This window comes from Mauremys mutica, chromosome 4, assembly GCF_020497125.1.
Source record: "Mauremys mutica isolate MM-2020 ecotype Southern chromosome 4, ASM2049712v1, whole genome shotgun sequence".
Classification (NCBI taxonomy): Eukaryota; Metazoa; Chordata; order Testudines; family Geoemydidae; genus Mauremys; species Mauremys mutica.
Genome location: NC_059075.1, coordinates 104,616,147 through 104,643,942, shown reverse-complemented (window position 1 = coordinate 104,643,942; position 27,796 = coordinate 104,616,147). Strand labels below are relative to the sequence as shown.

The following is a 27,796-nucleotide window of genomic DNA, read 5'->3' as shown; positions in this document are numbered from 1 at the left end:
CAGCAAGGGGAAAATTACATTTTAAAACCTGTTTTAAATAGAAAATTGATTGACAGTGTTAATTATACAATATGCAGTGCACAAAAAATAGCTTGCAATGTTTTATTCCTTTAAAATGCAGGCGCTGTGCCTTGTGGACAATTCAGGGAGCATGACAGAACAAATGGTTTTCACCCTGGGTAGTACTCTTAGTCCTTGTGCTAATAGGGACTTATCAGGGTTCTACACTGTGCTTGCAGTGCTGGAATTTCCCCCCAGTCCCTTGTGGTGCATTAATGTCCCATAAACATTGCCAGACCAGTGTATTGAGGCAGTATCAGGGGACAAAATTTGTCCCTGGTTTGTTAAGGAGAAACATCTCTATCAATAGTGAGAGCAATGGATATAGAGAAAGTCACCAGCCAAGTCAATTTATTTTTGAATAAACATTCCCTTCTTCAAGTTTGCTCTGCTGTGATAGACCGTTACATCTCTTGGATACACTGTTTTCATGAGGTCCACATGAGGCAGTTGGTGTTATGAAGTCGTGAGTTTGTAGACAAATGCACTGGCATTCTTTTCAATCCTAAGAAGGAAGCACACTTTAGGAGCCCTACCAAGTGGCTGTATTTTTCTGCCCTGGTTGTTTAGGATATTTGGCTAGCAGATTATTATATATCTATATATCACAACAGCATCTTTACAACAGGAGAACGCACAGTGGAAGAGAGTTGGTGCAACAAAAGATTAGTGTTCTGCTGTTGCTACAGAACTTGTCTAAATTCAAGAGATGAAATTGAAAATGTTCACAATTTCAAATACTACTTTGTTTCAGCAGAGAACAATCATCCACTGTAAAGAACATGCAAGAATAGATAGGCTTGGAGTGTGTTCTGTACACTTGAGAAGTTCTGGAGGACAGTCGATACTTCATTGGTCTTAAAGCTAAACATTTTCAAGGCATCTTGCCTAGATGTACTTTTGTATGGTTATGAGTCATGGATTTTAACCAGAGCACTCTGAGAGATTAAACAGCTTTGCAACCAGCTGCTATAGGCTGATACTTGGCATAAAGAAAGAGGATAAAGTTACAGTCTTAGAAGTTTATAGGAAAGCCAATAAATGCCCTCTAACAACAATGATGCAATGGCAACTGAGATGCTTAGAACATGCCTTTAAGAAAGGATTCAGAAGGGGCTATAAACAAATATGCTTTGTATACTGCTATTCATACAAAATGCTGGAGGGGGATACCCTGCTTATTTTACTGGCATTACACTGCATCTGTCATCAAGCTGGAATGTCCACCATTTGTGCAACAGATCAAAGGAACTGCTACCAACAAAGAACATGGAGAATTGTTGCCTTCTCTAAATAACCTGTAGTTTGGTATATAACTAATGTGAATACTAAATATATAGTATAACAATGGCTGGGCGGGCAGAGGATCAGCATGAAGGATTAATATAAAGAGGATTACTATAACCCATGATATATACAGCATCGGGGAATTATGTATAATCAGATCCCTATCCTAAAATTTCAAAAAAACACAGTTACAAGAAATCCATTAATGAAGGTAACATTTTTAAAAATCCCCCAGGACCGCAGAAGTGATCCACATGTTCCCCACCACTATTAAATGGCACATTGTTGAGGAAAATGTCCAAGGTACCTGAAGATAGGGAGGACAACCCTGTACATAATTACTGTACCTGAAATTTTGCACAAGTAGGCAGCAGATGTTTGGTCTCAATCTTTCGCTGTGTGTTTTTACAGGGTCATATATCTTCCTCCCCCCCAGCAGTTACTGGTTTTCAGAATCCAAACCTGGAAGAATAGGGAGACTTATCATATATAGCAAAAAGAGCAAAATGTTGATTTTTGCTGAACTCCTTTGTCCTCATAACTGATCGCTCAGTTAAGAAAATAAGAACTTTTCTAATTATGTTCAGGATCTTTTATCTCTGGATCAAGGGAGGTTTCCATTCAAAGACGACATGTGTTTGCATTCGGTGCCTGAAGGATAAAAGGATTTTTGTGAAATATTGGCTCTATTTATAGTCTTTGTAATATAAGAGCTAGAGGAATCCTACATTATGCCCATCATCCCAGTATCAGAGTATTGTATTGTTTTAAACACTATATTTGTCTCAATTGAAATATTAGAACTAAAGGCAACATACACCCAGTATTGCCAAACACAAACATTCAAAAACTACGAGTTAGGACCAAAAAAACCAAACCAAAACCAAAAACAAAAAGCATATGTGACTGACTGGCTTAAAAAGTGTGACAATTTAAAAAACAAATTTGGGGTTCTTTCTGTTTTCTTGCTGGTTTGAGTATTTGGGGATCATGTTTTTAAACTTTCTCCAAAATCATGACAGCTAGATGTTCCCATAATCACCTGACTCCAGGATATGGGCCTTTAAGAAAGACACCAAATAATATTAGGCTTGCAATAAAATTTCTTTTTTCACACACTTTCTTTTTTAAAGACAGGAAATGTAATAAGTGGTTCATGCTTGTCTACTTCTCCACAGAGTTCCTAATTTTAGTTTCCTTGAGGACAAGATATGTTATTGCCTGAATTACTGATTTCCTGTTCTTTTTGGAGTTCAGGTACAATACTATCCTTTTTCTCTCTTCTTTCTGGTTAGCATTGCATCCTACACAAGCCCCTTCCTGCTATCACTGATCATTCAGAAAAATATTTTATAAACAATGAAATTTAAATTCCAAACATGATTGATTTAGGGCATGAAATAAATGTAATCTATTCAATAGCACTGGGGTGAGGGGGAGAGAAAGTCTTATATCAGGGTGTAATCCTCGCAACTTCAATAGTGTGGAAAAGAATTCCTCATGTCTTTAGTTGTATGCTTGAATTTTAATATACCTCACATCAAACCTAGGGCATTAACTCCCATTGACTTCAGTGGGCTTTGGATCATGGTCCAAGTTGGTGCATAATGTTCAATGTTCTGTGGATACAAGATCCATTAAAATATAATGGAAGGAGAGGACTCTTTAGCATCAATCTCCAGTATGATTAAGGATGCTTAAATGAATTGTTGTGCTGTGGCAAACTGAAATCTCAGCTGCAAAGCAGTCTCTGCAGAAGGCATTGAAGTTCAGACAAGTTAATTCAAGCAGCCTTAGTTGCATTTGGTATTTATACAGGGATTTTTCACATACAGTAGCTCACAGAGAAGGAATGAATGGCAGCCTTTACCTGAGTAAGTTACAGACAATCAATATGCATCTGTAGTAAATGGGCTACTTAATTTTTAATGCCTCAGTTTTTGGGTGCCCAACTTGAGACAAATAATAAGAGTCTGGTTTTCAGGAAGCATCTGACCCCATTATCTGACAATTGTGCCCCTTTAAAATGTTTCAAGTTGGGCACCTGTAACTTTATGGCTTATCCATTCCTAACAGAGGTTTGGGAAACCAAAATATGACCCACCACCCAGTGCACCAATAGCACAGGATGGTGAATAAGTACAAGTGCAGCATCTGCATGGCAGACCCTTAAGACTGTTCTCTTGCACCCTAATACACATGAAGCAAAAAGTAGTTCTCCAGGCTGCTCTTGATGGTCCCACCCTGGAGAAGTACCAGACCCAGGACTGACTCCTGCAGGACCCCACTAGAGACACACTCCCAGTTTGTCAGGCAATCATTGATAACTACTCTTCGAATATAATCTTTCAATCAGTTGAACATCCACCTTATAATTTCATTTAAATTACTTTTCCCTAATTGGTGTCTGAGAATATCATGTGGGACTGTGTCAAAGCCTTACTAAAATCAAGATATCACATCGACTGCTTCCCCCCATCCACTAGGCCAGTGAACCTGTCAAAGAAGGAAATTAGGTTGGTTTGGCATGATTTGATCTTGACAAATCCATATTGGCTATTACTTATAACCCTATTCTCCTTAAAGTGATTGTTTAAGGAATTAGTTCCAATAGTTTACCAAGTATTGAAGTTAGGCTAGTCTATAATTCCCTGGGTCTTCTTATTCCCTTTTTTTAAGATAGGTGCTATATTTGCTCTTCTCCAGTCCTTTAAGACCTGACCTGTCCTCCATGTGTTCTCAAAGATAACTGGCAATGGTTCTGAGATTTCTTCAGGTAGTTCCCCAGGTACCCTAGCATTAATTTCATCAGGCCCTCTTGACTTGAATACATCTAACTTATCCAAATGTTTCGACTTGTTCTTTTTCTATCCTGGATTGCATTCCTTCCCCCTTGTTGTTAATGTTAATTGTGTTGTGTATCTGGTCACCAACAACCTTTTTAGCAAAGGCATTAAACACCTCATCTTTTGTGACATCATCTGTTATTAGCTCTCCTTCCTTGCTAAGTAGGGGACCCACAGTTTACTTTGTCTCTCTAGCTCCTAATGTATTTAAAGAATATCTCATTGCCTCTTATGACCCTTTCTAGGTGTAGCTAATTTTGTGCCTTAGCCTTTCTGATCCTGTCCCTACATGTTTGCACTAGTCTTTTGCACTCCTTAGCAATTTGTCCATGTTTCTGCTTTTTGTGGATTCCTTTCCTTTCAGTCATTAAAGAGCTCCTGATGGTGCCATATTGGCCTCTTCTGACGGACAGTGAGGAAGAATAATATCCGGATAATATTAGAGACACAATTGTAAACTGGCTCCTTGAGAAAATGCCAGTGCCCCTGAACTCCTTTATCCCTTAGGATTTTCTCCCCATGGGACCTTATCTAGGAGTTCTGAGTCTGTTATCCAACATTATTATTATTATTTACAGTTGTGGCTGCTACTACTGCACAAACTTCTAGTTGCAGATAGAGTTCTAGAATCACAAAGAAACAATTTCCATTTTTCCTTTTTTTTTAAAAACTACCTTGTCCAATACCCCTTAATAAATAAACAAAAAATTGGCAAAAAGTGGCCCAGATTTTGCCATCCATCGAAACCAGTGGAACTATTCAGAGTGAGATACTAGACAACATGAGTAAAGGTGTCAGAATCTAACCTAATTAGTTCTGTCATCTGTGCTTATATGAACAGAAAGTGCTACATAGCAGTTCTACACAGAAGAGGGAAGGGAGTGGATAGTGCAGAGAATTGGTTATGGGCAACAGAGCCTGTAACTCACAGGTCACTTTGAAACTGGCTCAGGTCATTAATGACTGAAAGATGTTGCCATCTGACAACCGTCTAAAGGGCTATGTGAAATTAATTGTTTTCCCACTGAAAGTTGTAGTGGACAGGTGTCCACATCACAAAAATTACCACCACCACTGGCACTGATACCCTTGCTGGTGGTCTCATTACTGCAGAGAAGTGTAGACTAGAATGGTCGTGGAGACTGCAACACCCTCTCAGTCTTAGTAATAGACTGGTGTGAGAAAGCGCCCATTGCTATCAGGCTGCTTATCCCCATTTTGTGGTTAAAAGATAAATGTATTTGCCTCTCCCATCAATTTAACACCTAACCTCACTAACAAATGACTTTTCAATAGAAAACTGAGGCAACAGTGTTCACCAAAGTTGAAAACCAGCAAACTTTGATATCAGAGAGAGAAGAAACAGCAGGATGCTGAAGAGAGAAGAGAGAATGTATTAGGGAATTGGGCAGAGGACAAGTTTTTGATCTTTTGGAAAGTGACCATTTGAAATGATGCTGAACTTGCTGAGAAGATGAGACAGTCTAATGCATGAACGTTAGAAAGAATGACAGGTTTCAGAGGGGTAGCCGTGTTAATCTGTATCAGTAAAAACAACGAGGAGTTGTTTTCATGTGCTGTATATTTATACCTTCTTACTGTATTTTCTACTCCATGCATCTGATAAAGTGGATTATATCCCACAAAAGCTTATGCCCAAATACATTTGTTAATCTCTAAGGTGCCACAAGGACTCCTCGTTGTTAGCATGAATGATTGTTTGGCCAGAGATTTATACCTGAAGTGCATTGTTTGTCTCTGTCTATAGTTCCACTCATCCACTCAGGCAGCAGAAACTATTGCATGACTGGAAGGTGCTCATATGCCACGCTGGTAAACAGAATAGGAAGGACAGTTTTAGGATTAAGGCACTGGGTTGAGTTCAGGAAATCTATGCTATGCTGAAGACTTCCTGTGTAACATCGGACAAATCACTTAGGGCTATATCCTTGAAACTGGATCTGTGTGGGTTCTCCCCTTCACAGGGAGGCTGCAGCAGGAAATGGAGCTAGTGGGAGACAGATTGGGAAATTACAGTCTCCCCTTGGGCTCAGATTCACAAAAGTATTTTGGTGCCTAACTCAGATTGACTTTAATGGCAGTTGGGGCCTAAGAATCTTTGTTAATTTGGGCCTTGGTGCCTGGCCTGGCCCTAGTCCAGCTTCTTAACCAGCCAACCATCCTTTTCTCTCCTACACACTATTGTACTGACAAAGTGGTCACACATCTCATTTCAAAACTGCATGTATAATAAAGTGAATTTTAAATTCTAGCACCAAGTATTCATGCCCAGAATCCTTGCATATTCATCGGAACAAAGAACAGAATCAGTTCTATGCAATTGACATGACCAGTTACGGTGAAGCAACACAGTTTTGTTTGAATATTTGTGACTAATCCATAGAATGAATAATTCAAAACCATATTCATTGAATAAATGCAAACAGGGTGAAATTCATACCTGTCCAAAGCCCAGAGAACTAGTGTAAAGTCTGTGCATCATTTAAATATGGGATGAGGTTCTATATTTGTTAAAATATGGAGGAAGAGGCAGGGGGAGAGATTCTGAAGGTAATGTCAGCCAAACCTCCCACCTGAGAGACAGATTTGAAATTATTAGATAGGTAACTAACTCAACACTAAATGAAATAAATTGGGGAGGGTTTGTCATCATCAGAAGCTTGCATTTACTCATGTAAATTTTTTGCTGCCTCTTTAGTTTTCAGTCACACAAGTAGGTATGGAAGCACAACAATAATTTGCTTTCTTTTATAGTGAGTTCATCATGGTGATGTTTCCTCTTGGCTCTTTCTCTGTCATGTATCATCTTCTTATGTACAGTATTTAAAATACAGGCCCAAATTCTGGGTGGAATGTTGCACCTGCTCAGAGCTTCACTGAAATATTTTTTTTTAAAGACTTCTCAATCATAGTAGCCATTGATATCAGAGAAAGGAGAAACAGAAATTAAAGTCTGTGAGTCTCTGTGCATGGACAGCCGTCTGCCCATCCATTATCAATTGATGGACCAGAGCCCTTAATGTGATAAAGAGAAGTTCAAGATCTAAAATACCACTGCTAGTGCTATGTATCAGAACTAGATGAACTTCTTGTCACTGAAAAAAGGCTTGGGAATCTTATATAAAACAGGCTTCTTGTGAAATTTATATGGTGTCTGCTTCTAGATGGACCAGAATCAGAAGATGCAAAGGAGCACAGAAATGAGAAATACTGCAGGGGTGAGAGAAAATCAAACCTTTCTGAGCATCCAAAACAGTGGTTCAAATGTTAAGCAGTGTCAATGTCAATGTTATTGCCTCCAGAATGGATCATCCATTTCCAGCTAAGATCTTATAAGGGCAAAGCAGAAGAAAATACAATGGACATCAGTGACTGCTAAGGATTCTTAGCACAGCTTCAGTCTTTTCAACAGGATTTACTACTGCATGGTTTTCTGCACAGAAGGGGGTTAATTTGAAGAAGGAGAGCATGATGCCTTTAACTATTCAATAGTGGCTACTCTAGTTACACTCTGAATATTGCAGCTATTTGCTAGTGTGGATGCCTCTCAGATATCTGGGTGGCATAGGACCTCTTAACCTGTCAAAGGTCACTAAACCCATAGATTTATGAGACTGGAGTAGTAAAAGCTTGTTACAGGGGAAGATAACATGTGCACAACTGGTATGTCTATTTTTTTTCCCTCGATCAGTCCCAAACCCCAGGTTCTTAATATTGTAAATGTTGTCATGTTCAAGATTTATTTTATGTGTGGAACTAATCTGATAGATGAGAAATGTTCATAATTCATACTATATGTCTAGTTTAGAAAACTGTTGTAAAGAAACATATGTAAAAATGTTGCTTAATATCTACAATATGGTATAGGGAAATAGAAGCTGCCATTGGTCCATTTAGACCAATATTTGATAGTGGCAGTACCAGTTACTTCACAGGAAGTTACAAGAAACCTTGTATTGGTCAGCTCTCTCTAAGACTTATATGGCTCTCATCACTGCTTCTGTACAGTCCTGCTTCTGTACAGGTTGTCTCCCACACTCGTGACCCTCTCTTTATTGGCCAATAGTTCCCTTGTTCTAGTGCACTATGGTTTGGGGCAGTTCCTGGGTCTCTGGGTCATCTTGTTACCTTCCACTGAGGGAGACTTGCTGGTGCTTAACTGGCTGTCAGCTCCCTGACACCACCAGTCCTCGCTTTTACACATGATGGGCAGCTGAGGCACAGGCACATTAAGTGTCTTGCCCAAGGTCACACAAGAAATCTGTGGCAGAGCCAGGAATTGAACCCATATTTCTTGAGGTCTTACCAAGTGCCTTAACAAACAAGACCATACATCCTCTTATAACTCGTTGGCCATTTCTGAACTACTTCTGGTTTTGCTTCTGGTATCTCTTTTCTGAGCTAACATAACCATGACTGAAAACAATACTACAGGTGAGCATGAATGTATAGAATGTCGTAATATTTTTGTTGGCCCATACTTTATACATCCTCACATTTTGTTTGCAACTGGGCAAATATTTTCATTAAGCCTCCTTAATGAGTCAAGGCCTTTTTCCTTGGTGGTTACAGCTAATGCAGAATGTTGTACAAGTAGTTCAGATTATTCCTTCAAATGTGCATTACCTTGCAATTTTAGCACTGATTTCCATTTGCCATTGTGCTGCCCAGTCACTGTAGTTGTGTTATATGCCTCAGTCTTCTCTAGTCTTGAAAAAACAAAATAATTGTTTTCCACTTCTCTGATTCCCTTTTCCAAATAATTAATTCCAGTATAGGACCTTGGGATACCCCACTGTTCACCTTTGTCCCAGCCTTGAGATTGCTCCAAGGAGAAACAGTTACCCACAGCCCCATACACGGGGCAGGAAAGGGGCTGTGTAGGAGCCACTACCCTGCTCCTTCACCAGCTGGGGATTCCCTCCCACCTCAGGCAAATAGGTCCATTGGCTTTGCAGCTGCTTTTACACCCAGTAGACCAGCACAAAGTGCCTGCAGTGTGGGTTTAGCATTTACTAAGAAAATCTCCAAATATCCTATTGGCTATTTTAAAGAATGAGCTAAGAGAACTTGAAGACACCTGCAGCAAGCAGGTCTATCTTCTCAGAATTCTCCCAAATTTTAGAACCTAAAAATGTAATTCAAATGACCTATTCCTTAGAAATATGCCAGATCCTCCTCTGATAAGCTCATGATGCAGAATCTGTTTATAAACTCTGAGCTGAACTTAGCTATCGCCTTTATGATTTTTTTTAAATGTAGCTATAATTATAGCAATAGGTACATCCAAGGTTTTCCTCAAGGGAATTCATGTTTCACTTTTGTACGAGGGTGTGTGTATTCACCTGTTATCTGTGACCTGAAGAAAGCAGCAGGCCATTGGGTTCACAGAATCACTGGTATGTAGAGCAGATGGTCAAAACAGTGGATTTCATGGACCAGATTTTGCTCTTACACTGTTTAACTCCAGAACAACTCCCTTGAAATCAATGAGGTTATTCTGAATTTATACAAGTGTAACTAAGATCAGAGTTCGTCCCCGTGTCTACAACACAGTACCTCAATAGACAATGATAAGATTTGGTGCACAGCTAAATGCCAAGCCTCAGACAACGGAAGCCACATCTCACAGTAAAAGATAAATATGCACACTTACTATAAGTGATGGAATTCAGCTGCCTCTTTAAATTAGATTTACCACCCATTGTGAAAGCTATTGTGCCTTGTTGAACACCTGGGGTTCAGCATGTCAAGCTGTCCTGCACAGGGCCGGTGTCAGGGGGTGGAAAGCAGGACAATTGCCTTGGGCCCCATGCCACAGGGGGCCCCCCAAAGCTAAATTACATACTTCAGCCCCAGGGCGACAGCCCTGGGGCTTCGGCTTCAGCCCCAGAGCTCAGGGAGGGATCGCCACCTCTTGCACCTGACTCATCTCAGCAGGCTGGCCAGCCTACTGTTAGCGTCAATGCCTCTGTGCCCAACACTGGCTTCGCCCCCAGCAACCATTGCATGTGCCTTCCTTGGGGGCCCACTCCTTAGTTTCTGCCCTGGCCCCCAGAAAGTCTAATGCTAATCCTGATCCTGCAGTGGCTCAATAATGTGGCTACCAACCTCAGGGCAGGCTTTTAGGAAATGGGGTACAAACCTCCAGTTGGCAGTAAGTTCTATACTTAGATTTCATCAACCATTTTGTGACACTGCTTCCCATATTTTTCATAATAATATTATGATTGTGTCATAATCATAATGTATTTTATGCAAGATAGGTCATGTGAGGTATCATTGGAAAGGTTATGATTTCCTAAATATGATTATCCTATTTGTATGCATATCTCATTTTTGTATCTAAAGTTAGGAATATTGACTATACAACTGTACGACAAAAGTGTTTGCACCTGGGGAATGTCCACCAGACAGAATGCAATCAGTCTGGCTGGCTAGCTGGGAACAAGTCAAGAACCTCTGCAAGCTGCCTAAAGCAACATTTAGGGTGAGAAATTACTATTTGTAACCAGTTTCTTTAGTGTCTTAAGCTTAGCTTGCGTGTTTGTTTAATTTGCTAGGTAATCTGCTTTGATCTGTTTGCTAACCCTTATAGTCACTTAAAATCTATCTTTGTAGTCAATAAACTTGTTTTTGTTTTCTCTAAAACCAGTTTGTGGAATTCATAATGGGCTGGGGCGGGGGAAGCTATGCATAGCTTCCTCCATATTGAGGGCGGGAGCGGATTTAATGAGCTTACACTGTACAGTTCTCTGTGTGGCACAAGGCAATACAATTGTGGGTTTACACTCCAGAGGGGGTGTGCATTTTGAGTGCTGAGCAATTCCTTAGCTGAAGCCTTCCCATGCAGAGCTGATTTCAGTGTCTGTGTCTTTCTGCAGCTCTGTGTGTGTGTGTGTGTGTGCGCGAGGAGGCTTGCGGGTCTGGCTCAGCAGGACAGCATAAGGGATTCCAGGCTAGTGGAACAGGCAGTACCCCAGTACATCAGGTGGCACCCCAGATGGGGTGGAGGATTACCCATCACACATTTATCAAGTGTAAACTCCTCCTGTACCAGGACATCCTTAACATGGAATCAGACAGTCCCCTGGGGCACTTCAATTTGTCTTGCCAACCAGGTAAGTTTACCTTTGTGATAGACGATTCCTTACACCAAAGATCACAGCAATATTCTGGTTATTCCCAGTCCCAAAAAGCCAGTCACTTACTCACCCCCAAGATTAATTGTACCTTAGATCTTGCACCAAAGACAACACTTCTAGCCAATACTATAATAAATGATCTGAAGATTTATTATATAGGAAAAGGAAACAAGAATTATTTATAAGGTTAAAGCAGGTACACATAGAATATCAGGATTGGATGGGACCTCAGAAGGTCATCTAGTCTAACCCACTGCTCAAAGCAAGACCAATCCCAATACAGATTTCTATCCCAGTTCCCTAAATGACCCCCTGAAAGATTGAACTCACAACCCTGAGTTTAGCAGGCCAGTGCTCAAACCACTGAGCTATCGCACAAGTTCTGATCTTAAATTCCAAAATGTAATAGAAGCTTCTAAAATAGGCAAGCTCCATGTGTCGTTTAAGACTAACACAGTCTAAGCACTGTGGATCTTTTGTGTATTCTTAGTAATTCCTGCCCCACAGGGTATGTCTACACTGCAATTCAACACCTGTGGCTGGACAATGCCAGCTGACTCGGGCTCATGGGGTTCAGGCTGCAGGGCTGTTTAATTGCTGTGTAGACTTCGGGGCTGGCTGGAGCCCAGGCTCTAGGACTCTACAGCCCAGCCTGGAATTCTACAGTGAAAAAAGGACTGTCAACTATTTACAGAAATTCACCAAAATAACAGCTAATTTAACTGTGTTACACCCAAGAAAACTTTGATATTGGAATTCCCAAAATCCTGCAGTCATACTGACCATTTCTTCACTGATGACTAATCTGCATACAGGAGAGTCTGGTAACACAATATTTTAAGTTTCTGAATGCACACGAGATGCTCAGCGCACAAGTAATGGAGTATGTTATTCACACACTGATAAATCTAGTGGGGTATCATTTGCTAGTCATGTTCTCAAAAGCTAATTTCTAAAGCTCAGAGACACCGACTGGTAGTATTTCAGCACTCTGTGCTGTAGTTCAGCCACAATTTGTTCTCATGATAGTCTGTCCAGATGTGCTACTTGGGAGTTCTAACTGCCTTTTCTGGTCAGACACCTTCACTTCCTCTCTGAACTGACAGCCTCTTCACAGGGCTCTCAGCACCCTTTAATGCTATTATATGGTCTTCTCTAATAGGCATAGACTCTAGGAACTAGATTTGAAAAAAAGTTACAAGCTACTGTATTTACATGTGTAAGACTTGAGGATGCCCCAAAAACAAACCTGGGAATTGAATACAGGTGCCATGCACAGACACAGGGTGCACATGAGATTTTGAAATGAGGCATAAATACATATGAACATATTTTCTGTACCATGCAAAAAAAATAATCGGAGAGAGTGGAACTATGCATATTGTCAACCATTGGAAATTTCAAATAATATTAATGAAAACATATATTTGCATAATGTATTTTATCCCAATGGCTTTACAAGCTATACTATATAGTTTGTAAAGTCATATTATATGTTTTATATATATATATATATATATATATATATATATATATATATATATTAATTATATAAAATAGGGATCACTTCACCACCACTGGAGTAAAACATAATGGATGTGGTACTCTTGCATACTGTTACAGTTTGGATAAGTAGAGAAGAAATGGATGGAAGTGCATCCATAGGGCTGGCTGAACAATTTCCATTGAAACTGTTTCTCAGTAGAAAATTGGGCTTTTAATCAATCAGAGAACTTGCTTTCTGCAGAAAATATCCAGGTTGTCAAAAGCTTTCAGGATGAAAATTGAAAACATTTGATAAAGCTCAGTTTTTCAATTAAAGAGTCAACATTTTCAATAAAAAAGTCCTGTTTTCCAACCAACTCTAAGGGTATGTCTACACCACAATAAAACACCTGTGGCTGGCCCATGTTAGCTGACTTGGGCTCGTGGGGCTATAAAATGGCAGTATAGATGTTTGGCCTCCAGCTGGAGCCCAAGCCCTGGAAGCCTCCCCCCTTGTGGGATCCCAGGGCTTGACTCCAGCTGGAGCCAGAACATCTATATGCAATATTATAGCCCTGCAGCCCAGCCCTATGAGTCCAAGTCAGCTGACCTGGACCAGCCACAGGTGTTTTATTGCAGTGTAGACGTAACCTAAAGCCCTGATTAGTGGAATGTAATTACCCATGCTGGAATTTGGCTTTAATATACCCACTTGTGAGAGAAGTGTCACATTACCCTGAGTGATCAGGAACCAAATAATAGTCTGAGTCCCAACTTTTAAACTAATAGAATTGCTGTATACCAACATACTGAAGTCAGCTATTAATTATATTTGCTGTAGCATCTAGAGTCGCAATCACGGTGAGAAACTCATTGTTTTAGGTGCTGTGCAAAATCATAGTATGCGACAGTCCCTGACCTGGACACCTCTGGGATGAGTTATATTTCTGATATCACTATCATACCACCAAACAACACACTAGCTAGTAACCAAACTGTAGCTTCAGTTTTCAAACTTGGATGCTGGCATTAGAGGAATCATTTCCTCAGGAGCTTGACTAGCCATACACTTTTTGTAACTTTATCACAATTATCAGTTCCTGCACATGTACCTAAAGGGACTGCATGCACATCCCTTTTTTTTTTCAAATATGAGAAAAGAACTCCTGCCACATGTTGGCACTTTGACACAATGGTTGACGTTAGGTCTTATATGAAACATCCTGCTTCTTTTCTCTGATCCCTTTCAGATTGCTGGGATTGTCATTGTTTCTTTGGAAAATCATCGAGCAGCCATTGAGGAAGCTGACTGATTTATTACCAAGCTCTTTTACCCATCTTCATCTGAAATAATTCATATCCCCTCCCTGCCACTGTGCACGTTGCATATTGCAGTTATCACACAGTATCTTTACAACAAGCCTCTGGGGCTGAGTTGTAGTGCAGGTGTGATTTATAATGCACCTCTGCCTGGTGCTAGACAGTAAGTTCTTGCTTGAATTGAGAGAGGGTATTTCCCTCCCCCAATCCTACTGCTCCTGGAATGGTGTTTACTGCCATCAGGCAGCTGGCCCCCTGGCTCTGGCATTTGACTGCTCTGGGCGTGCTCTGACAGATTTCAGCCAGCTCTCTCCTGACTGGCAAAGTGTGTCGTCATGCACACACTGCAGCTGTCTTTGGGATGAAGAAGCTACTTTTGGGGTGCCAGCCAGTCTGACTGCTTTGCAACAAGAGATTGTCAGGATCCCCATGGCTCTTTCGGAGACTGGAACTTTTTTCCAAGTTACTGTAAAGCAAAGTTCTCATCTCATACCATCTCATCTTGTCTCTGTGCTGACTATGGCCCCGTTGTTGGAAGCAGCGTTCTTGTCAAATCTAGTCCAGTAAATGAAAGGCATTAAATGCTTGATACTATCACCCTTCTCACCGTGAGTAGTACCTTACTCCACTGAAATAGATGGGACCACCTGAGGAGCAAAATACTTCCCAGTGAGAGTGAAGGTGGCAGAATCTGAACTTCAGTGTTTTCGCTTTCTGACAAAGAACAGAGCATCTGCACCAGATCATAGGCCTGATTCTGTACTCTGTTAGAATGAAGTCATTAGATTTTTTTTATACAGGTATAACTAATTCTAAAAACCAAACACCTATGACTAATGGATAGAATTACATCACTAAAACCACCAATGTAACTGGTAATCTCTTCACTATGGCGATACCAACAATAGAAATTGATACAGACATTGAAATATCCCACCCTACAGACATTGAAATATCCCTCAATAGGATTAAGGCATGCTGATGGGATGAACTTGCTCCTTTGTTATCCTTTCTATATCTAGTCTATATAAAAACACACCTAAAGAATCCGGTGTAGTCATAACCACTGCATTCACTCAATTTGTATCTTCTATTTTAAACAGAATATTAAAAAAAAACATTTTGAAAATCCAGTGCCTTGCTTAGTAAAGATAGTATGTGTGGACGCACTGGTGTAACCTAGAATGGCTAGGAGTTTCAGAAGCACCTAGGGTATCTCTACACTGGGATAAAAAAGTCTACATCACTGAATCTCAGAGACCAGATCAGCTGATTCAGGCTTGGGCTGCAGGGCTATAATACTGCAGTGTAGACATTGGGGCTTGGACTGGAGAGCGGGTTCTGAGACCCTGCAAGAGGGGAGGGTTTTAAAACCCTGGCTCCAGCCAGAGCTTCTACGCTGCAATTTTATAGCCCCACAGCCCGAGTACCATGAGCCTGAGTCAGCTGACTTGAACCATCTGTGGCCATGCCATGGTCTTTTATCACAGTGTAGACATACTCTTAAGAGCCTAAAACCTATTGAAAGTCAATGGGACTTTGGCTCCTAAGTTACTTAAGTGCTTTTGAAGATTTACCTTCTTTGATTATGATTTGATAATAGCATATAAAAATACAGGGCCATCTCTTCAGGAGGTGTAAACTGTTGTAGCTCCAGTAACTTCAGTGGAGCTACTCCCAGATTGAAACCAGCTGAAGAAATGGTCTACAAATGATTTAAAAAAACATATGCAATTTTTACTTTAGTGTATGGGAGTCAGCGGCACATAGACTTTGTACTATACTGTATCTTTTTTTTTTTATGATTTGCAAAAGCACCTCTCTCAAGTCCTTGGTGCTGATATACATATTTAAACTGCACCCAATTAACCCAGAAGCAAACAGATTAACTAAATTAGATTGACTTTAAACAGCCATCACTTACAAAGCAACAACAATGAACCAGCTGATAATGGAATTTGCCTCAATTTTTCTCAGTGTTCTTCAAGCCAAAAAGAAAACAAATATGCCTTGCAGTGTATCCGGAAGGTCAACAGGTTTGGGGTATTCTGGACCAAGAGTGCAGTCCTTCACAGACCATGCTCTGCCATTGACCCTACATTTAAATCCAGGGGACTAACAACTCAGTTGCCTCGTTGATTGCAACTGTACAGTATTGCATACTAGGAGAGGTGTGCCACTCAGGTTACCAGGGACCAACTCATTTAGAACATTATAAGTCAAAACTAACAGCTTATGCTCCATAAACTAACCATGGTTGGTGTCATGCACTATTGACCTAGCATTCATTAGAGGAGGGATGGTCTATTGGTTAAAGTACTGGGATTAGACTTTATTCCACAGACTTCCTGGGGCCAACCACATAATCTGTCTGTGCCTCAGCTCCCCATCTGCAAAAAGTACAATATCCTCTTCCTTTCTCCCAATCTTTGTCTGCCTTGTCCATTTAGCTTGTAAGCTCTTCGAGGAAAGGCCTGCATCTTATGATGTTTATAACCACCTACCTCAAATGGGCCCCCAATCTCAGTTGTGCTACTGTAATATAAATATCAGACGGGTAGCCATGTTAGTCTGGATCTGTAAAAGCAGCAAAGAATCTTGTGGCACCTTATAGACTAACAGACGTTTTGGAGTATGAGCTTTCATGGGTGAATACCCACTTCGTCGGATGCAAGAGTAATATAAATAATAGTAATAATAATCCTGGAATGAGGTGCTAATTAATGAACAAGCAGCTGCATTCTGCACAAACTGAAGTCTCTGAATCATCTTGAGGTTTAGCCCCATAGGAAGGCTATTACATTAGTGTAATCTCAAGGTGACAGATCAACTATAGTAAAGCCCTCCTCAGAGGGGAAATATAATGATGTTGGTGCCCCCTTCCCTTTTCCTTCTTCTTGACAGGTGCATAGGGTTGGTGGGGAAAGGGGGAACAAGAATCACTGGACCACAGCTGCTATCTACGCATCAAGAAGCAGCTTAGTGACTAATACGATATCAAGATTGTGAATGCTGAGTAACAAATGACAAGCACATTTCACTTCAGGCAGTATATTATGCCCATCATTTCTTCTTGTTCCTTGCTCCAACCTACCAATATTATCTCCCTCTCATCTGTCAGTTAGTTTTCATCCAAGGCACACTCTTAATCAGACACTGGGTAAACTCTAAACTGCACCAGCTGGGTGGGTTGATGTACAGAGTAAGTGTCATCAGACTAGAGAAGACACTGCAATCCCTTTTCACCTCAGCTCTGGCATCATCAGTACACTGACTAGTGGACAAGTAGATAGTGCCCCATGAGAGAGTAACTGTGAGGTAACTAAGCATCCACCCAACACTGCTCTTTTAATAGGGAGAATTTGAGCCACTTGAGCCATTTCAACCCCAGATAAGACCAACAAGCTGTCACCAAACCCCGTCATGGTCAAATGCATCTAAAAGAGCTGCTAGAGTTAAAAGAACCATCTGATCTTTGTAGTAAGTGAGGATAGTAGTGTATGCAGGGTAGTCACAATGGATCGTGTGTATATTCTCTCAGTATATGAACAGTCACACCAAAACTATGATAATCTATTTCTTGGAACTGCAAACATAGTGCATTATATCTAACACGTGTTTTTCTATGTGAGGGGTAAGCATGTGTTACATACATCATATGTAGAGATCTTACTGCTATCTGTGGCAGACTGTGTCTTTCTGGGCCCTTCACATGCTGCGCTTTACATTGTTCTTATTTTTGCTAACAATTAGTATTGAACAGAGACTCCCTTTTGTCAGAAGGAAAAAAGGGGCAAATCTTTGTATCCGTGCCAAGGGAAGAGCGTATCTGCCTTATTTACTTTGCTGAAACCACTGGCATTCATGGGGCCTTAACAGCTGGCTCTGATAATTTGCTTTAATTGAACAGGTTTACAGTCTTTCTTCACTGAAACAATTCTCCACATCACAAGAGCTTGCATACCAAGGGAAAAAATGAAAATTTAAGAGTGTTGGCTAACAAGACCAATAAGCTCATTGTTTAAACAAGAGGCCAGTTGTTTGGGTCCCTGAGTATTGTGTTCATAGAACATTAGACCCACATTAGGGACATCAGCCTAATCCATAGCTTGCTGCCAGGTGGTATAGAAATTAATCTTCTGCTTCACCCAGGGTATTAGTTGCGGTATTTTTAAAGGTTTACAACCAAGTGAGGCAAACAAGTGAAAGATTCTCCTTGCTGCTGAGGCTTGGGGCAGTGTGGCGATATGAATGTTCAGACATGTACATGTTTTTTTTCTAAACATGTACTCTGCAGGGATGAAAGGGCAAATGCTCTGAGTACAGATTGGAACAGAAGAGACCACACTCAGCCCTCCCATGACTCCAGACACCAGGGAGGAATTTAATCCACTGTTCAAATGTGGATTAAAAGTGCTAAGGGCCAGATTCTCAAAACAGAGGGGCAGGAAAGGGAAAGGTGGCTTTAAATCACTGCTACCACCACCTTTAATCCTGGGGCTAGGTAGCAACTGGGCTGATCCCCGAAGTTAGTGGAGTTTAAGTGCTGCTCTGATTTGTGCTCAACTGGCTGTGGCCCAAAGGGGCTGTTCTACCAGCTCAGCCTGGCTGCAGTGTAGATGTACCTTGGCCATCACCACAAATGCTAAATGAGGGTGCCGTAGAGCTGCCAAAAATTTCCCTTCACCAGCCAGTGAAGTTGACTATTTGCGCTACCAGCACAGGGTTCAAAGAGACAGGAGTGAGTGCCAGAATCTGGCCCTTTATGTGTAACCATATAATGCTGTTCTCTTTGCTTAAATACACTTAAGTAAATCAACACAGAGCTTGGCAACACCTTCACAAGTGTCCAGCTTCCAGCGCCATTCTCAGCAGGGACAAAGGGCCAGATTTAAGTAATATTTTTTTATTAGTACCTAGCACGCAGAGAGGTACCTACTTGACTTTACAATGTCCCTAAGCAGGTTAAGTGCCTAACTCTCACTGGGATTAAATGTAGTTAGAAGCCTAAATGGCTTATGCACTTTTGTATATCCCACTAGGTGCTTATCTGCACTTTAGTCAATTAGGCCACAATCATTAAAGGTATTTAGGCACTTAACGCCCACTGAACTTTAGTAAATCTTTCCCAGAATCTCATGTGCCTGTATTCAGTTGTTAGAAATAGCATCTTAGTGCCAGTGTCAGAGGTCTGAGCGATAAATGAGGACCATATTCTATGCTCAGTAGGAGTTCTGATGGACTAAGGACTTCAGAATTTTGTCCTTAGACATTAGAACAGGAATTAAAAAGGAGCTGAGATTGAAGAGCTACCTGGCTTGTGTAGAAGCAGCCCTGTTCAGTTACGGTTAAAATTGGTCCCTGTGCAGAGGGTCCAGCAGGAGGCCTGTTCACCACTGCAGCATAGGGTTTATGTGGGCCTCATCCTTGCCTTCTCTATAGGGGGTGAATTTCATCTCAGCTGAGCAAATTTTGACATTATAAAAAAGTGATGAGTCATATCTGATGCAGCTTTGAAACTTTTGTCACAAGGAAAACTTCCATTTTCACTAGCAAAAATGTATTCTTTTAGAATTGTCCAAAAGGACAGAGAATCACATTAATTCATTCAATGACTGTTCCTCCATCTGATCAATGGCCCTGAGCGCACACTAGCCAAGGCACAGTTGAACAAGAGACCATACTTTAATGGCACAGATGTTAAAAACCCAGATGTGCTGCTGGTCATGGGACTGCACATATGGACCTGCACAGTCAGTGACAGAACTTCAACCCAGGACAATGTGTGCAAGAAGGGAAGGGAGGTGGGAACCAGAAGAAGCAAGGAATATCAATGAGAAGACGTTTAAGAACTTTACCATGATCTCCTCGCCTTCCTCTCCCTGCACGAACACCCTCTAAACACTCAAAGTTGCTTTTTTATTTGTATTATAACCTCCATCATTACTTAGTATTTTCCTTCAAGCCTCCATAGATCCAGTCCAGTAGTAGCCAACCCCTGTACCCTATCCCAGCTGCTCTACGCATCTACTGCTCCCATAGGTGAAGTGGAACATAAACCTGGCGCTGGTTGCTTTAGATGTGTTCAAACACAGCCTGCTTGATGTCCTGCATACAGGACACAGCCTGTGGTGCCTTTCTGTCAGGCCTTGGAGACTGTGTTCAGGACAGTCCTGTACCCCACTCCTGCGCCCACGTGGGGAAATGGACATTGATACATGGAGCAACCGGCATTGCTGCTCGCTCCCCTCGCCCCCTCTGACGCTGCTCCTTCACACAGCCCTAGGGGGCTGTGAGGGGGCAGGAAAGTGAGGAGCGACATCAGGGCTCCCTGCTTCCCAGTCACTTTCCCAAGCTGGGCTGCATATGGGGTGGGCAGGAGAGCAGCAGCTTCTGATGCTCACCTTACAGCACAGCAGCACAGCTGGGGAAAGTGACCTGGATACACAGAGCTCTTGGTGTTGCTCCTCGCTCCCTACCTCACAGCCCCGTAGGGGGGCATAGAGGAATGTTGGGGGGAGGGGAAGGGATGGGGCACAGGTGGGAGGGGCAGGGTTTACGGGCAAAGGGGGGAGTGCAGGGATTATGGGTGAAGGGGGCACAGCACCGGCATTAGAGGTGCAGGGAAGCAGATTTAGGGCACAGAAGGGGCTGCTGGGATTGGGGCAAAGGCGGCACAATGCAGGGTTGGGAGTCTGGGGGCCCCACAAAGGCTAGGGGCAATGGGAGGGGAACACTATGCCCATGTCCTTCCCCCTGGACTGGCTCGGGTTGGTGTGGGGAGAAGGCAGAACCATGACCCTCAACTCTCTCCAGGCCCCAGTGTTACCGATGCTGGACTCTCCTCATCCTTGCATCAGGGAGTTCAAGAGCAGGGATTGTGACTAGCCCACACACAGGGAGTCAAGGCATGTGGAGCAAACACTTTTTGCACCCTCCCCATTTCTCACATGCCAGGGCTAGCCACAATCTAGCCACACTGCCAAAAATTTTCGTGCAGTGATAGAAGTGCTCTGGCACTCTGAGTCATGACATTGGATGAGGGAAATGGAATGTAGCATCAGGGCCGCCCAGAGGGGGGGGCAAAGGGGGCAATTTGCCCCGGGCTCCGCAGGGGCCCCCAAGAGAACAGCGGAGGCTCCCGCCTCCGCCCCTCTCCTGAAGCCTCAGCGCATCAAGAGACGTGTCTCCGGCAGGGCCCCTGAGCCCTGCCCCGCTCAGAGCCGTGTGGTCAGGGGGCGGGGCTGGGAGCTCCAGGCTGAGCTCAGCTCCCTCCGCTCGGTGTGGAGCTCCCAGCCCCGCCCCCTCACCACGCGGCTCTGAGCGGGACGTAGCTCAGGCCCCGCCGGCCACACGCTGCAGCTGTTCCGGCGAGGCGCTGAGACTCCGGGTGAGGAGGGAGCCGGGGGTAAGAGGCTGGGGCCGGGGCGGGGGGGAAGCAGGACCCGCCGCCGAAGCGCAGCCCGGTCTTCGGCGGTGGGGGTCCCCTTCCGTTCTGGGACCCGCCACCGAAGTGCCCCGAAGACCCGCGGCAGGGACCCGCCCCCCAGCCGAATTACCGCCGAAGACCGGGCTGCGCTTCGGCGGCGGGTCCCGCTTCGGCGGTAATTCGGCGGCGGGGGGCTCCCGCCGCAGGTCTTCGGGGCACTTCGGCGGCGGGTCCCGGAACAGAAGGGCCCCCCGCCGCCGAAGACCCCGGGACCCCGGAATCCTCTGGGCGGCCCTGTGTAGCATGGAGAAAACCAATGAGATCCCAAGCAAAGCTGAAGTGGGGGTCAACTGCTTCCTTGTTTCTCTCTTCCAGTGGCCCTTTTGCCACTGCTGCTTAGCCACAGCATGTTAATGGGACATTGGGACATTAGCACATTAGTGAAGTTAGAGAATCTAGTGCTTTATCGGCCCCCAGGGGAAAATGATTGGCTGAGCTTATTGCTGTCATCAGAGAATGCAATAGGCAATACTGTGAGACGTGTATGACCAATAAAATCGGCACAGCTCAAAATCTGAAAAAGTAACATGAAGATTTAGCATAAATTGTTTTCAGTTTTCACACCAATTTTTATTGCAGAACTTCAGATTTTTGTAAAAATTGTCTCCACCTTTGCCAGTTTTTGTGAATCCACAAACAGGCATAGTTTGATGTGGGAGGAAAAATATTTTGCCTCGTCTTACGTAGTATCTTTTATGAAAACTAACTCCACGGGCTACAATTTTACTAACTTTCTCCACAAAAATAAAGCTTCTTTGGTTCCCTGTTGTCTCTCTTAATTAGCAGGATCAAGCCACAATAACATAGCAGAAGGACATGTGACCTATTAATATGTCTAGCCTATGGATAACATTCGTGGGGTGTGAATTGAAAAGTGAAGGACAGGGTGAAGCCAGGTGCAAGTTAGACTGGTCAATATCCAGGTCCTTGGCACCTGTTTGCCACATGACTCTGAGCAGATGACCAATTTATTTCTTGCCAAGGCATCCTAGTTCAAGCCCAAATATACCTGCTGTAAGAGTTACAGCCTTCTCCAAATGGCAATACCACAAAAGCCTTGTGACCCACACGCCTCCTGTCAGCATCTTGAAATGATGGATGATTAACTACATTGTTTATCTACATTCCTCTTCCATGTCTACCCCTCCTGTCTGCAGTGTCTTTTGCAGTGAATTCCTGCAAGGCATTTTAGCCATTTAGCTTTCACATTTTGAGGTAGAAGTTTAGGGTTGCCAATTTTGGTTGGACGTATTCCTGGAGGTTTCTTCACATGACATAATCTTTAATTAAAAAGATTAATCTTTAATTTCTGGAGACTGCAGGACAATCCTGGAGGGTTGGCAACCCTATGGAAGGTGTAGTTCCCCAGGAAACTTCTCTTTCCTTATTCAGACACAGGCACCCACACATTCACAGCATCTAACCTAGAAACCAGCAAAATACCAGTGACCTGCATCACATAACTTTAGAAACATAAAAAACAAAGCTAAGACTAATGCAGATTCTGTATTTCCCCCCGTATTTTAGGTAGGTTCTAGGCTCAGATACCCCTTCATAATAAGAAAGGTACTGCAAAGGCCTGGAAGGTTCTACGCCACTCAAGTCTTTGCAAAAAGGGATCCTTACATTGACGGATGAAATATTACTTCATAGCTGAGAGGAATTTGTCTCAGATCCACCCAAGCTGCTATATTTTTAAGAGTACATTTCCACAAAGCTCAAATTATGTGCTCTGAAAAGTTTTTTGTAAAAATGTATAGGCCCTGTTTGTGTGCGCCTCTCATAAAGGGATACTCGTTTATTTAAATATAAATAGTTATCTGTAAGTTTTCACTGTCCACCCTTTTACTTCTCCAACTGTATGCTGGAGAGGGATATCAGTATTTCTGCAGCCTGTTTGGATCTGACAGCTTTTTAACAGGAGATTAATTAACTGATGGCCAGCTTCTGGGGGCAAGGGCAGACTCTTACTTGGTGTTCAGCACTTAGCACACAGGGGCTTCAGTTCTTGTTGAGGCCGTCGGGTGCTAGTGTAATACAAATGCTACACTTAGAGTACACGTTTGGATGAATAATCACTGATTAGAGCAAACATGCTATTTATAGAGATTTATACAGAGAAGACATTTGAGCGGATATGTTAAAATTCATGAAGCTATCAGAATTCACCAATACGTTAACCAGTGTCCAGTGGTCACCAAATATTCACAGGTAAGACGCCATGAGTAGCAACAGATCAAACTCGGGGCTCAGATCCATGAGTAAGGGTTTTTTTGGTTAGCTTTTTCAACTATTTGACCCTGTGACCACACACGCTTCAGGCCACCAGACAAGCCACCGGGCAGGCTCCAGCAGGGTGCAAAAAGCCCACCGAGTTCATTGAGGCAGCTCCCCATATCAATCCTTGGTCAGGGTTCCTTGAAACTGTCTTAGCAGGTACCTCAGGCTGTTCCCAGGCAGGCCAACCTCAGCCAATAGTGTTTTATAATCAAGCACAGAAAAATAGTCTTAAAGCAAACTTGCCTGGCCTGCCTTCCTCCAGTTGGGCTCTGGCAGCTCACACTCCCTGCAGAAGTGCAGGGTTGGGCCTTTCCTCTGAGAGCAAAGGAAATGGGGTTTGCTCTCTACTCAGGTCAGCCAGCACCTGAGCTGTCCTCCCCTTTTTAATTGCCCCTTCGTTACCTGACAGCGAGTGCAAACGTAACAGGGCAGGGCAAAGTAGGCCCACAGCAGCTCATTAACCCTTTTTTGTATACCCCATCACAGACTAGCTCTAAACACCAGCTAATTCTGGTTGGTTCCATTTAGCACGTTAATCACACAAAGTCATTCTCGAAAAGAAATGTGAAGAGCTACATTAAAGGGTCAAATGTTGTCCTCAGATATTCTCACACAGCTCCCACTGCAGGGGGCTTAACTGAATTTCACCTTGCATTTCAGAGGTGCTTGAACCCAAACTGCCAAGCAAAATCCCAGAAGTGCAAACATAGGTGAACTGACACTGAAGTTCACTGGCAGAGCTGATTGAGTTACTTGCCTTTGCCTAGTTCTACCAAAAGCCAAATACCTCATTTCTAGGAGAACTAAAATCATTCAGAGATTTAGAAAAGCAAAGTCCAGTAAAACCAAAAGAGGTTGGTTTTGCCAGGGTTTGATAATTTAGGAACCTAGGTATAGCCAGAGTGGATTAGCCCTAGTCTAATATCCTGCCTCTGACAGGAGCAAAAACTAGATACTTCAGAGGAAGGTAGAAGATCCCCCACTAAATAGATCTGTGATCTCTCCCCCATCCCTGCCCCCGGTCTCCGCCTGTTCTCTAACAATTAGATATTGGCTTAAGCCCTGAAGCCTGAGTTTTAACGTTCTTTCCAAAATTTGTTGTAAAGGAGAGTACTACCAGAAGTCAGTTTTGAACCTACATCTATTGCATCTTCTTACAAACCAACAACTTAAACCTTCAACTATTCTGGTATCTAATATTGAATGGCTGGCAAGTTAGATGTACAATGCTTGGTTACTGTATTCTGATTAATAATACATTCAGGAACAAAAGGATGTTGAAATGACTTCTCAAAATATCAAATAGTTTTCTTTACAAAGCTTCTTGAACATATTGCTCAATGGATGAGGTGGAAGGAAGGAACACAGACTACAGAGGGAGATTAAATGGACTAAAAATGATTAGATGAAACAGCTGTAGGGATCTCACTTTTGGCAACTGCGACACAGTTCTAATACCTAAGTTCTAAACACTCTTTAGCAAGAATAAAGGAGAGCCATCTCTGATTTTTCAGCAAACGTTAAATGCACGGTGATTAGTCTAGTAGGATGAATGTTTTTTTAGAATGGCATCCTCTAGAAATGCCACTAAGAGTCTGCCAACATTTCCATCATATAACCCCAGTTTTCAATAGATTATAACATCACTGGAAAGGTTTGCGCTGGGAGAAAGTTTGCCATACTATGTTGGGAAGCAATGTTGTTTGGTATTAAAATTTTTGCTTGAATCTGTCTGGCTATTTTATTGCTGTTGAATCATTCAAAGAAAATTAGATTTCTTCTCTTGATAGCTAAAAATACATGCTTTCTAAATGAAATTTTGCAGTCAACTCAATTGTTAATCTACGTGCACAGGATGTACTTTTAACAACATTTTATACATGTTGTTTAAGAAACTTGGTAAGGGCCTGGCCTTAGACTGGTGTCACTACAGTAGGACTTCTGAAGTAGAAATCTGTGTAAGATGCTCCTCTCTTGTAAACCCACTACATACAGCTATGTCAGAAGCTCTTGTGGGTTTTCTGAAATCAGCTGGTTAACCAGTACATTTGAGCAGTGTGCTACCTGATCTAAACATGGTGCATTTTTCACACAGTGGGTAAGACAAACTCTTATGACTGCTGCAGGGTTCACAGTCTGGAAGAAAGAATTTTAGCCAAATTTTGTTTTTTGAGGATCCCCTTATGTGAAATTTGTATGGACATCTGTGCAGCACAAGAGCATAATGTCCTAGGTGTGCTGCCTCTACTCTTTGGAAGACCCATGTTGGCGGGGCTTCCGTCTTTGTGCCGTTTAGTTCCCGTTTCCAACTTTTTAAACTCATACTTACCCTTGTGTGGCTCTGCACATTCAGGCTTTTGTTCCTAAAATGCATTTTATTTTGACTTTCAAATTACAAACTGGGGCTTTCTAGTCCTCCCTGCCCTTTCATAACAATGACCATCTTCCAAACGATGGCTCTGATCCTGAAACACATGCCTAGTTTTACTGATGTGAGCTGTGCCATTGAGTTTATTAAGACTGGACAAGGTTCTCGTCATAGAACTTATTCCAGATCCTCCCTTTATTTGAAGGGGTTTCCATGTTCACAGAGGGGGCAAGTTGAAAAACCACCAGACTGCTAAACTCCCTGGAGAAACCAGCCTCTAGCCCTGCAAATCCTGGGTCCCCTTTGCACTTGCTAGTCTCCTTCCAAGCAGCTACATTACCATGAGTTATCTCCACATATAACCCATACCTTGTTTTGGAGAGCCAGTGTAGTCTACTGGATACGGCATTAGACCAGGACACCTGGGTTCTATTCCTGACTCTGCCCTTGATCTGCTCTGTGACTTTGGACAAGTCACTTAACCATTGCCTATTTAGATCATAAGTTTTCTGGGGCAGGGACTAGTTCTGACTGTGTAATCCTGCAGTGCCTAGCATAGTGGGAACTCTAACCACTGGTGTAAAGGAGGAGGCGGCCAGGAACCAGCACTAACTCTTCTTCATCTTTCCAGGACTATGCAAATCCACAAAGTATGCAGCCAAGAATGGTTGTTCCTGGACCCCACACACTTTCACCTTTTCCTGACGTGCAGAATTACTGTGCAGAGGCTCCACAGACTCCCATCATGGGGGAAAAGAGGAGGAGCAGTCACTGGAGATGGCTCCTTCCACACTCTTTACCTCCTTCACAGGTCACGCACGCATAAAGGATATAGATCTGAGTCATCTGGGCAAACCTAATGCTAGCTGTCAGAGGGCATGCTCCACTTTGTGTTTAAAAAACAGCAAAACCTCCAAATGAATTTAAGCAACATTATGCTTAATGTAAAGGATGTGAGTCAGAAGGAGAAAGTAAAGCTAAATGATGGACTGGCAACACTGATAAAAGTGCAAAGTAATGTCCTTTGGAAAGAATAACTCAAACTGCTCATACACACAGGCAGATTCCAAATTAACGGTACCCATTCGGGAAAAAGAGATGAGTCTCATTGTGGGAGGCTCAATTAGGACCTCTACTCAGTGTGCAGCAATGTTTTTAACAAAAGAGGTAAACATGTTAGGCTCCATCAGGAAAGGATTAGATAACTCTGAAAATATTGAAATGTCATTGTACAAATCAATGGTGTGCCCTTACCTGGAGTACAGTGTTCAGTTCTGGACAGCCCATCTGAAAAAAGCTATAGAAGAAATAGAGGTGGTTCAGAGATAGATGACTAGAGTGATAAAAGGCATGGAAACACTTCTTTATAGAAAGTGACGGTTTAGTTCATTGGAGCGTTGAATAGGAGGGAATATGGTTGTAAGCTCTATGGTAGCGGTCTTGCTCCATGACTGGTGCTATCACAATGCAAATAATAAGAAGGAAGAAGAATACA

General features: G+C 42.5%; 1 long non-coding RNA gene across 1 annotated transcript in view; it reads right to left on the bottom strand.

The window, feature by feature from the left end:
• LOC123370099 overlaps positions 1-27,796 on the bottom strand; it is a 161,114-nt gene that overhangs the window by 46,408 nt on the left and 86,910 nt on the right. The window contains exon 2 of the long non-coding RNA XR_006579271.1: positions 1,695-1,809. This is a non-coding gene — a long non-coding RNA (uncharacterized LOC123370099). The remainder of the gene's footprint in view (positions 1-1,694; positions 1,810-27,796) is intronic.